Source organism: Ranitomeya imitator, chromosome 10 (assembly GCF_032444005.1).
Source record: "Ranitomeya imitator isolate aRanImi1 chromosome 10, aRanImi1.pri, whole genome shotgun sequence".
Lineage (NCBI taxonomy): Eukaryota > Metazoa > Chordata > Amphibia > Anura > Dendrobatidae > Ranitomeya > Ranitomeya imitator.
The window spans coordinates 74,232,526-74,245,391 of NC_091291.1; the positions used below are offsets into that span (position 1 = coordinate 74,232,526).

Here is a 12,866-nt window from a genome sequence, read left to right on the forward strand (position 1 = left end):
ATTGGTCTTAGCCAACAACGCCCCCTTGCCACAACTACGCATCCACTTAGATGCCTCATCAAACGACGTATAAACCACGGAACAAAGCTCAGGATCGATCCCATCATTCACAGACCTCCCTTTTGGGTAAGATAAATGCTGAATGAGCCTAAACTTGTTAGGCTCCTTCTTGGAAACCACACCCAAAGGTGACACAACCAAGTCGTCCAAAGGAGGAATGGGAAAAGGTCCAGACATCCTACCTAAAGCCACCTCTTTACTTAATTTTTCAGACACAACTGATGCATGCAACTCAGCCGATCTAAGGTTTTTTAAACTCGGTAGTACAACAAAATCAGGGGCGGGTATGCCAAAACCAACACTAAAACCCGCCCGCAGCAGCTCCGCCCTCTCTATATCAGGGAACCTATTTAGATATTTAGATAGGGGACCATCGTGTCCAGCCTCACCGGTGTCACCCCCTTTGGAATTACACTCTGGCTTCCCTTTTTTCTTAAAACATCTGGACGCTCCATGGGAAGAACCGTTGCAGTTCCAAACTTACACTGGCCCTCATTGAACTGCCAGCACATGCCGTGTTTCTGACCACCAGATTGACCTGACTGACCCCCGGTACCTGAGGAGCTACCTTGCGAAGCGGCTTGGCCGGAAGCTCCGGCCCCACTTTGAAAGGAATGACCAAACGTCGTTGGCGCCATAACACGCAACTACAACCCAATGTCGTTCTGGTCACACCGGATTGCAGGACGAACCACCTTCCGCTGTCTAAACTGTTCGTCGTACCACAACCATGCTTGGCCTCCATAGGCCCTATGCACCTCACCTATAGAATCCATGTAGCAAAACAAAGCGGAGCAATTCTCGGGGGCCTTCTCACCAATAACACTCGCCAAGATCGCAAATGCCTGAAGCCAATTCACAAAAGTCGGAGGAATAAGACGCCATCTCTGTTTTTCCTCGTCCTCCTTCTTACTATCCTCCTTCTTGCTCTTATCTAAATTAAATTTCTCCAACGGCAAAAGTGAAAATATCTCCACGTACTCATCTTTCCAAATCTTTTCCCGCACCTCCTTCTTCAAATGCGCCCCTAATGGCCCCTCAAAACAGACATATACCCCACCACGTGCCTTGTCATCCAAGCTAATGCCCCCTTCCTTCTCCTTCTCCATCTGTACAGATACAGAGACTGGCTCGGCCGACCTGTCCTGCACCATGGAACCGCTACCAGACAACTCAAACCCAACATCCGAAGAGCCCACCCAGGCTGACAAAGGGGACGGCCCTGACCTACCACCGCCCAATCACGACAACAGCTCTCGCACACCCGACAACAGCTCCCCCACCCCTTTACAACTCACATCAGCACGCATACGACTCCATCACCCCGCTCCACAGACCCCCCAGCCCGATCTACAGTAACTGAAGTAGGCGTCGAAAATGCCGGCGACAAACGAAACACAGAATGATTCTCACCAGGCTACAGGGGAGCTGTGACCACCCAGCCACAGATGCTGTAGCCATCCAGCCGTCTCTTGATCCCGATGCCAACCTTAGGCCCTCCTGGATGTGAATTTCACCTCTCGACGCAGCTCCCGCCGTCCCGGTCCCTGCAGAAGGGACTATGATGAATCCGTCAGCCACAGGTGCAGCCTGGTGCAATGGAGCCCCAGACCCAGGCCCACCATTCAATCCACTGCCGTCCGTTCCCACCGAAATAAAAGGTGCCGACCCGGTCGCAGGTATAAGAAGGGAACTGGTATCCCTAGCCGGGTCTAGCAGCTCCGCCGGATCTGGGGCACTGCCTGCCGCTGCCTCCAGAATACTCCCCCACCGTCCCGTGCTGGTGGAAGTGGCAGGCCGCCCGGCCTGGCCATAACCGCGGCGGCCCGCCGCGACATCACTCTGACCGTTGGTGGATCTGGCGCATGCAGGCCCCACCCCCTGGAGCGATGGGGGAGAAGGCCTGACTGCCGCCGCAAGCCTCAGCGTGGCTGGTGGATTCCTCCCAGACCGTGGCCTGCTAGGACATTTGCGAGCAGGCACGCGGTCCGGAGGGTCCCTGGAGGGGCTCCTGCGCCGCCACTGAGATGCTTGGGGCAAATCGGGGGATAGGCGTTCCGGAGGCCTTACTTGCCTGGATCACCGCTTGCCAGGAACCGGCCGCCATGGGATCCCCGCTGCTACCGCCCACGATGCCGGTCACCTGCGCCTCCAACCAGCCGGGGGTCTGGGTAACCGCAGCCGCCTGAAGCTGTGACAGCACATGATCTATTGAAGTCATCCTGGGTTAGTGCAGGTGTCCTGCTCAACTGCCTCCTGAGCGGGAAGTGACAGGCTCCATCCCCCACCACCACTATAACCCCCTTCTTCCAGTAATTCCCTCCCCCCCGCTTCACCTATTCCTGGCTCCAAACCCCCTGTCATGATGGCTTCCTCGTACGCCGTCCGTGGGAGGGGGTGGGGCAGCTCGCACCAGCCTGCTCTTTTCATGTCACAGGTCATACATCATGGCAAGCCTGAGGAACAAGACACTAAAAACAAGTACTTTGGCTGGATGGAGATACAACGTGAACAATGTTTTATTTACAACATTAAACAGTTTTTGGATCCCGGATCCTATTAGATAAAAGTAGAAGCAAAAATATCTAGAATATATGAAATTTCATTTAACATCATTATTTTAGAAACAGAGAAAATTCACTGTAATTAATGGCACATTCAGTATAAAAACAGGTCTGGTTCTTGGATATAAAAATTGATCGCTAGAACCAGACCTGTTTTAATATTGGATGTGCCATTAATTACAGTGAATTTTCTGTGTTTATAAAATAATGATGTTAAATGAAATTTCATATATTCTAGATATTTTTGCTGCTACTTTTATCTAATAGGATCCGGGATCCAAAAACTGTTTAATATTGTAAATAATACATGGTTCACATTGTATCTCCATCCAGCCAAAGTACTTGTTTTTAATTTGCATTCACTTTCACATGTTTTCACTTTGTTCAGCAATTATGTTCATTAATTATCATACCAGTGTGTTCACTGGATCTCAATATAAAAGTGTAAAACAAGCTACATGTTGGAGATCATGACTAAGGGTACTTGGTCACCAGAAATGCGTTGATATCGCAGTTTACTTTTTGTTACTGCTGATGTTTTTATCCTCCACCGAACACATCTTTTAAGTGAATAAAGAAAAGTTTTTTCAGCACTTTGTTGAGCTGGATTCCTCATTGTATCCTTGGGGGGGTCTAGTTTCCAAAATGGGGTCACTTGTGAGGGAGCTCCAATGTTAAGGCACACAGGGGCTCTCCAAGCACGACATGGTGTCCGCTAACGATTGGAACTAATTTTCCATTCAAAAAGTCAAATGGCGCTCCTTCCCTTCCGAGCCTTGCCATGCGCCTAAACAGTGGTTTACCCCCACATATGAGGTATCGGTGTACTCAGGAAAAATTACCCAACAAATTTTAGGTTCCATTTTATACTGTTGCCCATGTGAAAATGAAAAAACAGGTTAAAAGAAAATTTTGTGAAAAAAAGTACTTTTTTTTCATTTTTACGGATCGATTTGTGAAGCACCTTTGGGGTTCAAAATGCTCACTATGCATCTAGATAAGTTCCTTGGGTGGGTCTAGCTTCCAATACGGGGTCCCTTGTGGAGGAGCTCCAATGTTTAGGCACACAGGGGCTCTCCAAACGCGACATAGTGTCCACTAAAGATTGGAGCTAATTTTCCATTCAAAAAGTCAAATGGCGCTCCTTCCCTTCCGAGCCCTGCCGTGCGCCCAAACAGTGGTTTATCCCCACATATGAGGTTTCAGCATACTCAGGACAAATTGGACAACAACTTTTAGGGTCCACTTTCTTCTCTTACCCTTAGGAAAATAAAAAAATTGTTGCTAAAAGATCATTTTTGTGACTAAAAGGTTAAATGTTCATTTTTTCCTTCCTTTTTGCTTCTGCTGCTGTGAAACACCTGAAGGGTTAATAAACTTCTTGAATGTGGTTTTGAGCACCTTAAGGGGTGTAGTTTTTAGAATGGTGTCACTTTTAGGTATTTTCAACCATATAGACCCCTTAAACTGACTTCAAATGTGAGGTGGTCCCTAAAAAAAATGGTTTTGTAAATTTTGTTGTAAAAATGAGAAATCGCTGGTCAAATTCTAACCCTTATAACTTCCTAGCAAAAACAAAATTTGTTTCCAAAATTGTGCTGATGTAAAGTAGACATGTGGGTAATATTATTTATTAACTATTTTTTGTCACATGACTCTCTGGTTTAACAGAATAATAATTAAAATTTTGAAAATTGCAACATTTTCAAAATTTTTGCCAAATTTCCAATTTTTTCACAAATAAATACAAAAATTAGCGACCAAAATTTACCGCCAACAGGAAGCCCAATATGTCGCGAAAAAACATTCTCAGAATCACTAGGATCCTTTGAAGTGTTCCTGAGTTATTACCTCATAAAGGGACACTGGTCAGAATTGCAAAAAATGGCCTTGTCATTAAGGTCAAAATAGGTTGGGTCATGAAGGGGTTAATTGGCCTTCCCCTTACTCGACTTTCCCCTCTCCAGTCTATCCTTAATGTAGCAGCCAGGGTTGTCCATTTAGCTAATTGGTATTCAGACGTGTCTGCTCTTCACCAGTCGTTACACTGGCTGCCCATTCATTATAGAATCCAATTCAATGTATTGGTTCTCCCCCACAAAGCTCTCCACAGTGCAGGACCCCCTTTCATCTCCTCCCTCATTTCGGTCTATTGGCCTAAACGACCACTGCACTCTGCAAACGACTTTTGACTAACCTCTGCACTAATCCGTACCTCCCACTCCCGACTTCAAGACTTCTCCCGTGCTGCGCCAATCCTCTGGAATGCTCTACCCCAAGATATTAGCAACATCCACAATTTGCATAGTTTTAGGTGCTCCCTCAAAACACATTTGTTCAGAGTGGCCTATCACGTTCACTAATCAAAGTAATCAATGTAATTTTATGCTTGTGTGTGTAGCCCCTTCACTATCTCCATCTCTCCCCCACCCCCTGAAGATGGCTGGACCATCATTTTAAATACATCATTGTAAATACACACCTGTACTTTGTATCTCCCCCACCTCATTGTAGATTGTAAGCTCTCATGAGCAGGGTCATCCTATTTTGCTTTAATTATTGTATTTTTAACGTTGTTACTTATGACTGTTGTGTTTGAAACTGTTAAACTGTAAAACGCTGCAGAATATGTTGGCGCTATATAAATAAAGATTATTATTATTTATTATTTTGTACTCCCATACTGTTTTCTTATGCATTGACTGCAAGGCCTGCCCTGCTACCAAGTCATATGCACCCCAATAAGCCTTTGAACCCAGTACTGGATGACCATAGGAAAACCCACTTCACATTCTTCAGTTGGTCCTGCCATACTGTTTCCTTATATATTGAATGCAAGGGCCGCCTTGACCAAAATTTCTACGCACCCCAATCCCCCCTTGAAAGAAACATGGAGGAGGGCCTCATAAAAAAACTGAAGGTCAGTGAAAGAGCGGTCACAAAGGAGTGCTCAGGAAGCAGCCTGGGGAATAATTACTGTAAGATGCTGGGTCCCACCGCAGCTCCAGCCGAAAACCTACAAGGGAGGATAGAAGCAATGGTTTGCGGAGAAGACGGTCACAGAAGCACTGGAAAGAGACTCAGACACTGAGATGATGTTTAGCACAATGCGTTTCGACGGAGGCTCCATCTTCATCAGGTGGAACTTTTTTTACCTGATGAAGACGGAGCCTCCATCGAAACGCGTTGTGCTAAACCTCATCCCAGTGTCTGAGTCGCTTTCCGACGATCCTGTGACCGTCTTCTCTGCAAACCATAATAAAAAAACAGTCCCATTACAATGGAGCGGGTCTCCTAGACTTGTAATGCCCGTACACTATGTGCATGGGCTAACAAACATTTTCTCCTGGGGGGGGGGGGGGGTACACATCAACATACTATGTAAATATTTTTATTACGGGCATCATAAACACACCTGCACAAAACTATTGTGGCTGTAGAGTTGGTGGATGAAGAAACGTGGAGGAAGACCTCATTAAAAATAGGCCCAATTTAAAGGAGCGGGTCTTCTAGACTTGGAATGCCCATACACTAAGTTTATGGGCTGACAAACATTTCCCCATGGGGGTTAATTAAAAAAAAAATCTTTTTGGGCATCATAAACACCCTTGCAAAAAACTAGAGTGACTGTAGCAGCATGGAACACGTTAACCTTCGTGATCTAGTGGTGGTGGATGATGAGACGTGGAGGAAGGCCTCATTAAAAAATAGGCCCAATTTAAAGGAGCGGGTCTCCTAGACTTTTAATGCCCATACACTAAGTTTATGGGCTGACAAATGACAAACATTTCCCCATGGGGGTACATTTTTTTAAAATTTTTTATGAGGATCATAGTTACCCTTGCCAAAAAATTGACACGTTCATCCTGGTGTTCCAGTGGTCGTGGATGATGAGTATGAGGACAAGGAGGAGGAGTACACCAAATAGCCAAAATCAGGAAGAGTATACCCATGTGTGGGTTTGAAGAGGTGCATGGGAATACACGTCCCAAAAAGACACTGCATTGGAGGTTATGTTTCACTGTCATTTGTTGGCATAGAGAAGTCTGACCCAATCCAGCCCTTGTTCATTTTTTTAAGAGTCAGCCTGTCTGCATTTTCCGTTGACAGGCGAATGCGCCTATCTGTGATAATTCCACCAGCAGCACTAAAAACCCGCTCTGACAAAACGCTAACGGCAGGGCAGGCCAGAACCTCCAAGGCATAGAGAGACAGGTCATGTCATGTGTCCAGCTTGGATACCCAATAATTAAAAGGCACAGAGGAATCACGGAGGACGTTGGTACGGTCAGCAAGGTACTCCCTCAGCATCTTAGAAAACATTCCATTCCTTGTGACATTACCCCACGCCTCAGGGCCAGGGCGATGGGAGGGTCTGTAAAAACTGTCCCAGAACTTTGCCAGGGTTTCCCTGCCTCTGATGGATTGGAGTTGTCTCTCTCACCTGTACTCCTTGATTGTCCAACGAACTGTTATGTCTGCCGCCAGCGTTTTGAGATGGGAATTTTTTTTACTTATTCTGCAACAATGACCCTTTGGTAATGCGTCATTTTAGTACACCTGTCTGCTTTTGGAAGAAGAGATTGAAAGTTCTCCTTGTATTGTGGGCCTAAAAGTGTCACTATCCAGTAATGACTGTCACCCAAAATATTTACAATCCTGAGGATCAAGAGAAAGGCAGCACAACATAAAGTAAGCCATGTGTGCCAGACTGGTAACAGGCAAGCCTTCTGTGTCCTTACCAACAGGATGACTGACTAAGATGTCCACCTCCTCCTCCTCCTCCTCCTCTTCCTCCCTGTCCTCAGGCCATCGACGCTGAACAGACGGTATGACAGTTGTGCTTGTAGTACCGTCTACAGCGCATGAAAGTAGCTCCGGTTCCTCCTCCTCTTCCTCATTGTTAAACAATCCACATTGGGATGACATGAGGCTGAGTTGTGTGCAATCACACTGTATGGTTCCTTGCTCCATGTCCTACTGCTCCACCTGCAATGCATTCTCTTCCATTGTGAGCAGAGAGCTTTTCAGAATGCAGGGAAGCAGGATGGTGACGCTAATTATGGCGTCATTGCCGCTCACCATCTTGGTGGACTCCTCAAAGTTTTGGAGAATGATACATATGTCTGACAATCCATGTCCACTCCTGAGGTCTTATGTGTGGAGTCTGACCTGAATAACGACGGCCCTGTTGATGCTGGTATTCAACAACTGCTCACAAATCCTTTCCAACATCTGCAGTGTAGAGTTCCAACGCATGGGGACATCACACACCAGTTTGTGAGCCGGAAGCTGCATTCGCTGCTGAAGCACAGCAAGAGGTGGCTGAAGCTGTAGCTGACTTTCTAAAATGGGCACACAGGTGGCGTACTTTCACAAGCAGATTCGGCAGCTCCGGGTAGCTTTTTTGAAACCGTTGAACAACGAGGTTAAGGACACGGGCCAGGCATGGTACGTGTGTCAATTTGCCTTGCCTCAGCGCCGCCACCAAGTTACTGCCATTGTCACACACAACCATGCCTGGCTGGAGGTTCACTGGTGTCAGTTACAGATTTGCCAGCTCTTTCAGAGCTGTCCACAACTCTTCAGCATTGTGTGGTTTGTCACCTAAGCATATTAGTTTCAGCACAGCCTGTGCTGTTATGATCTGGTGGCCTAGGAGCAGCATGAGACGGACTCTGGAGAAGGTGGTCCCTGTACTGACCGCAAACCCTGAACCTAGCAGCGCAACTAAAAGTAGCCGTGGGGGGTACCTGACACTCCCTAGACCCCTCGACACAGCCTAAGATCTAACTTCCCCTAAAGACAGAAACAGGAAACCTATCTTGCCTCAGAGAAAATCCCCAAAGGATAGATAGCCCCCCACAAATATTGACGGTGAGAGGAGAGGGAAATAACATACGCAGAAATGAAATCAGATTTTAGCATAGGAGGCCATACTAGCTAAAAAGAAAGAATAGAACAGAGTACTATGCGGTCAGTATAAAATCACTAGAAAATATCCACCACAGAAAATACGAATCACCACATCTGACTAAAGACATGGGGGGTACATCTGCATCTCCAGAGACACAGCATAGCTCCAAAAAATCTTTCACAGACAAAGCTGAACAAGACAAAAACATGAATATGCACAAAACTTTAAGGTCCACAGCAGGTGAACAGCAAAAACAAAGCCAGGACTTATCTTTGTAGAAAAGCACAGCAAACTGGAGAGACCAGCAGGGAAGTGAATCCTTCAAAAACAATGGACAACTGGCAGGGACTAAGTAGGCCAGCAAGGCTATATACCCCAGTCAGTTTTGCAATTAGTAGATACACCTGTCCAATCCTGCAGTCCAGTCACAACTGCATTACCCTCTACAACCACCGGAGGGAGCCCAAAAGCTGAATTCACAACAGTACGCCCCCCTTGAGGAGGGGTCACCGAACCCTCACCAGAGCCCCCAGGCCCATCAGGATGAGCCCGATGAAAGGTACGAACCAAATCAGCGGCATGGACATCAGAGGCAGAAACCCAAGAATTATCCTCCTGGCCATAACCCTTCCATTTGACAAGGTACTGAAGCTTCCGCCTCGAAAAACGAGAATCCAAAATCTTCTCAACCACATATTCCAACTCCCCATCGACCAACACAGGGGCCGGAGGATCAACAGAGGGAACAACGGGCTCCACATATTTCCGCAACAAAGATCTATGGAAGACATTATGAATAGCAAAAGAGGCCGGAAGCGCCAGGCGAAAGGACACCGGATTAATAATCTCAGAAATCCTATGAGGACCAATAAATCGAGGCTTAAACTTAGGGGAAGAAACCTTCATAGGAACATGACAGGAAGATAACCAAACCAGATCCCTAACCCGAAGCCGGGAACCAACACACCGACGACGGTTAGCAAAACGTTGAGCCTCCTCCTGAGACAACACCAAATTGTCCACCACATGAGCCCAAATCTGCTGCAACCTGTCGACCACAGAATCCACACCAGGAAGGTCAGAAGGCTCAACCTGCCCAGAAGAAAAACGAGGATGAAAACCAAAATTACAAAAAAAAAGGTGAAACCAAAGTAGCCGAACTAGCCCGATTATTAAGGGCAAACTTGGCCAATGGCAAAAAAGCCACCCAATCATCCTGATCAGCAGACACAAAGCATCTCAAATTGGTTTCCAAGGTCTGATTAGTATGCTCAGTCTGGCCATTTGTCTGAGGATGAAATGCAGAAGAAAAAGACAAATCAATGCCCAGCTTGGCACAAAAGGCCCGCCAAAACCTAGAGACAAACTGGGAACCTCTGTCGGACACAATATTCTCCGGAATACCATGCAAACGTACCACATGCTGAAAAAACAACGGAACCAAATCAGAAGAAGAAGGCAATTTAGGCAAAGGCACCAAATGAACCATCTTAGAAAATCGGTCACAGACAACCCAGATAATCGACATTCTTTGGGAAACCGGAAGATCGGAAATAAAATCCATAGAAATATGTGTCCAGGGCCTCTCGGGGACCGGTAATGGCAAAAGCAACCCACTAGCGCGGGAACAGCAAGGCTTAGCCGGCGCACAAATCCCACAGGACTGCACATAAGAACGCACATCCCGCGACAAAGAAGGCCACCAAAAGGACCTACCAACCAAATCTCTGGTACCAAAAATCCCAGGATGGCCAGCCAACACAGAACAATGAACCTCAGAAATCACTTTAGTAGTCCATCTATCAGGAACAAATAGTTTCTCCACAGGACAGCGATCAGGTTTATTAGCCTGAAATTCCTGAAGAACCCGTCGTAAATCAGGGAAGATGGCAGAAAGAATCACCCCTTCCTTCAAAATGCCAACCGACTCAAGAACCCCAGGGGAATCAGGAAAAAACTCCTAGAGAGGGCATCCGCCTTTACATTCTTAGTACCAGGAATGTACGAGACCACAAAATCAAAACGGGAGAAAAACAGGGACCATCGAGCCTGTCTAGGATTCAGCCGTTTGGTAGACGAGGTAAATCAGATTCCTATGATCGGTCAGGACCACAATACGGTGCTTGGCCCCTCAAGCCAATGTCGCCACCCCTCAAATGCCCACTTCATAGCCAACAACTCCCGATTGCCGACATCATAATTGCGGAGAAGTTGGCAATGAAACGACGATAAAAATTAGCAAAGCCCAAGAATTTCTGAAGGCTCTTCACAGATGTGGGCTGAATCCAATCATGAATGGCATGAACCTTAACCGGATCCATTTCTATAGATGAGGGAGAAAAAATGAAACCCAAAAAAGAAACCTTCTGCACTCCAAAGAGGCACTTTGACCCCTTCACAAATAAAGCATTATTACGGAGGATCTGAAATACCATCCTGACCTGTTTCACATGAGACTCCCAATCATTGGAAAAAATCGAAATATCATCCAAATATACAGCCATGAATTTATCAAGATAACTCCGAAAGATATCATGCATGAAGGATTGGAACACAGATGGGGTATTAGAGAGTCCGAATGGCATCACAAGGTATTCAAAATGGCCTTCGGGCGTATTAAATGCAGTTTTCCATTCGTCACCCTGCTTAATACGAATAAGATTATATGCCCCTCGAAGGTCAATCTTAGTAAACCAGCTAGCCCCCTTGATCCTAGCAAACAAATGAGTAAGCAAAGGCAAAGGATATTGAAATTTGACCGTGATCTTATTCAAGAGGCGATAATCAATACAGGGTCTCAAGGAGCCATCCTTCTTGGCAACAAAAAAGAACCCCGCTCCCAACGGTGAAGAAGATGGCCGAATATGCCCTTTCTCCAAATACTCCTTAATATAGCTTCGCATGGCGGCATGTTCAGGCACAGACAGGTTGAAAAGTCGGCCCTTAGGGAATTTACAACCTGGAATCAAGTCAATAGCACAATCACAGTCCCTATGCGGTGGAAGGGAACTGGATTTGGGCTCATCGAATACATCCTGGAAGTCTGACAAAAACTCAGGAATTTCAGAAGAGGGGGAAGAGGAAATTGACATCAAAGGAACCTGATCATGAACCCCCTGACAACCCCAACTAGTCACAGACATGGATTTCCAATCTAACACCGGATTATGTAGCTGCAACCATGGAAAACCCAGCACAATATCATCATGCAAATTATGCAACACCAGAAAACGACAATCTTCCTGATGGGCTGGCGCCATGCGCATGGTCAGCTGTGTCCAAAACTGGGGCTTATTTTTAGCCAACGGTGTAGCATCAATGCCCCTCAAAGGAATAGGGTTCTGCAAAGGCTGCAAGGGAAAACGACAATGTCTGGCAAATTCTAAGTCCATTAAGTTCAGAGCGGCGCTGAGGCAAGGCAAATTGACACAAGGCAAAAGCTGAATTCACAACACTGTGCCGCTTGGATTTGGCAGTGCTGCAGTGCTTCCAGCTTGGGACTGATGTGCTAATTTCAGAGATGGAGGCTGAAGAGGAGGAGGTGCAGGAGCTGTCGAGTGTGGGGGCAATCCTGATTGACATAGGGCCCGCAATCCTTGGTGTTGGGAGGACGTGTTCCATCCCAAAGTCTGACTGGGTCCCGGCTTCCACTATATTAACTCAGTGTGCCGTCAGCGAGATGTACCGTCCCTGGCCACAAGAACTTGTCCATGTGTCCCTGGTTAGGTCTACTTTCCCAGTAACTGCATTGTTGAGGGCATAGGTAATGTTGTGAGACATGTGTTTGTGTAATGCCAGGATGGCAAAGCGGGAGAAATAATGGTGACTGGGGACCGAGTACCTTGGTATGGCTGCCGTCATCAGGTTGTGGAAAGATTCCATCTCCATGAGCCTAATAGGCAACATTTCCAGCGCAAGCAGATGAGAAATGTGTGAATTTATTACTGTGGCCTGTGGGGCGTTGGCTGTGTATTTCTGCTTGCATTCCAATGACTGGGGTATGGACAACTGAAGGCTGCACTGGGACAAGAATGTGGACGTGTTTGCTGATGGTGCTATTTCTGTGTGGGCAACTTCAGGTGCAGAGCAGGAGGCATCTTTGCATGCACCGTGGACAGGGGATTGGCTTCCAACAGTGGAAGCAGTTGTGTCACTTGCAGACACTGTTCCTGGAGCCTGGGGTTGGGCCCACAAAGTCGGGTGCTTTGCTGCTATGTGACTGATCATGCTGGTGGTGGTAAGGCTGGTAGTTTTGCTACCCCTACTGATGCTGGCATGACAGATGTTGCAAATGGCGTGTTTGGGGTTATTGACAGAGTCTTTAA

The 12,866-nt window shown here is 46.7% G+C and overlaps 1 protein-coding gene across 5 annotated transcripts in view; it reads right to left on the minus strand.

The window, feature by feature from the left end:
• LOC138651574 (NXPE family member 1-like) overlaps positions 1-12,866 on the minus strand; it is a 474,026-nt gene that overhangs the window by 37,360 nt on the left and 423,800 nt on the right. The gene's annotated exons all lie outside the window — the stretch shown is intronic.